Source organism: Budorcas taxicolor, chromosome 12, assembly GCF_023091745.1.
Source record: "Budorcas taxicolor isolate Tak-1 chromosome 12, Takin1.1, whole genome shotgun sequence".
NCBI classification, from domain to species: domain Eukaryota; kingdom Metazoa; phylum Chordata; class Mammalia; order Artiodactyla; family Bovidae; genus Budorcas; species Budorcas taxicolor.
This window is the reverse complement of record NC_068921.1, coordinates 11,887,359-11,889,510: the sequence shown is the minus strand read 5'-3', so window position 1 is coordinate 11,889,510 and position 2,152 is coordinate 11,887,359.

Sequence of the window (2,152 nt, the reverse complement as noted above, 5' to 3'; positions counted from 1 at the left end):
AAATTATAAGCATTGTGGGTGGTATACCGTGCGCTTGGTGCTTTATGTATATACATAGAATGAGCAAGCCTCAAGGAACAAAATCATAAGCCAGCCTGCCTTTACAACCATCCTGTTGGACTAGTTCTCCTGCCCTGGATGAAAACTCAGGCAAGTCTCGGGATTCTTTTGGCTCTCCAGTGAGAAATTAGAAGGCCCAGAACCTTATAATAGCCGAAGGCCAACTTCATTTAAAGATTCAGTGGAGATCCTTACTCTCGGCTCAACACTATGTAGGCAGAAAACCTGTAGTGCAGGAGAGAGATATAATTTGCTTTTCTCTTTTCTTCATCTGTTTTTCCAACTTTAATGTTTACTCATCCTTCACCATGTTGCTGCTGCTGCTGCTGCTGCTAAGTTGCTTCAGTCATGTCCCACTCTGTGCAACCCCATAGACGGCAGTCCACCAGGCTCCCCCATCCCTGGGATTCCCCAGGCAAGAACACTGGAGTGGGTTGCCATTTCCTTCTCCAATGCAGGAAAGTGAAAAGTGAAAGTGAAGTCGCTCAGTCATGTCCGACCCTCAGCGACCCCATGGACTACAGCCTTCCAAGCTCCTCCGTCCATGGGATTTTCCAGGCAAGAGTACTGGAGTGGGGTGCCATTGCCTTCTCTTCACCATGTTGCTAACCATCATTTCTAAACCCTCCTGGGCCAGAGGGTGGGGAAACAGGGAGAAGAGGGAAGTGGGGCATTGGAAGAGGCCAACTTTCTCATCAGGTCCTGTTATGAGTTGACTTTGCTGCCTCTGGAATGAGGTGTTGAAATCTGCCTTCGTGTCACGAGACGGGCATGGGTTCTTAGTACCTATCCCCAGTCAACGGGACTCTCTTACAGTCCCCTTGATGAGAACATGTGCGTCTGTCGTCTGGTTGGTCTACAGGAAGAACACCCTGGTGGAGGGAACGGTGGCAAAGGCCTTGAAGTGGGGGCACAGTGTGGACGTCCCAGGAACAGAGGCGGCCCTTTGGCTGGAGCTCAGGGATCGGGCAGCAGTGGGAGGAGATGAGGGCAGAGAATAGTGAAGACTGGATCCCGGGGGACCCCCTAGACCAAAATTCTGGCTGTGCTTTGGGTGGGGTGAATGGGAAGCCATGTGTGTGGGCAGGAGAGACATGATCTGACTCCAGCTTTGAAAGGATCACTCAGTCCCCTTTATGGAGGAGAGGTGTGGGGGAAAGGGGAAGTGAGAGAGGCTGAATGTTTAGCTGGCTGAAGGAGATTAACTGGGAGGCTTTGCAATAATCCAGGTGAGGAGGAGGATGGCTCAGGCCAGCACGGAAGTGCTGGAGGTAGTGAGAAGTGAATGGGATTTATTTTGAAGGCAGTCAATATCACCCTTGAAGGACTGGATCAGGAATATGAAAGAAAGAAAGCTGACTCCAAAGTCTGGGGCCTTAACAAGTGGAAGGAGGGAGTTGGCCTCAGGAAGTTTGCATATTTGAGATAAAGATGGAATCAGGAGTTTATCTGGACAGGTTAATTGAGACATAACTTTAGCCAATTAGCAGCCAAGCTGGCAGTTAGGGCCATGAGTCCGGGGTCAGCCTAGAGATATAAATCTTAGAGTCATCAGTATGTAGACGTCATTTAAAGTCAAGCGACTGAGTAGATCAGATGGGAATGAAAGTGGATAAAGAGAAGTCCAAGGGCTAAGCTTCGAGGCCTCCAATGTTCAGATAGAGAGATACAGAGACGAACAACAAGTAGGAGGAGAACCAATGAGGTCCCAGAAGCCAAGATGAAATAAGCCTTCAGGAACAACTAACTGTTTCAAATGCTGCCAAGGTCAAGAGTATGCATTGGCAACATGGGGGTCACTGCTGACCTTGACCATGGCTATTTTGGCAGAGCAGTGAAGACTGGTTTAAGTGGGGTCAGGGCTTCCCAGGTGGCTCAGTGGTAAAGACTCTGCCTGCCAAGCAGGGGATGCAGGTTCGATCCCTGGGACAGGAAGATCCCCTAGAGAAGGAAATCAACCCACCCCAATATTCTTGCCTGGAGAATCCCGTGGACAGAGTCGGACACAGATACATACACAGGTTCTAAGAGAATGGGAGAAGAGGAAGCAGAGGCAGAGAGTGAGACAAATCTTTTGAGGACTTTTGATCCA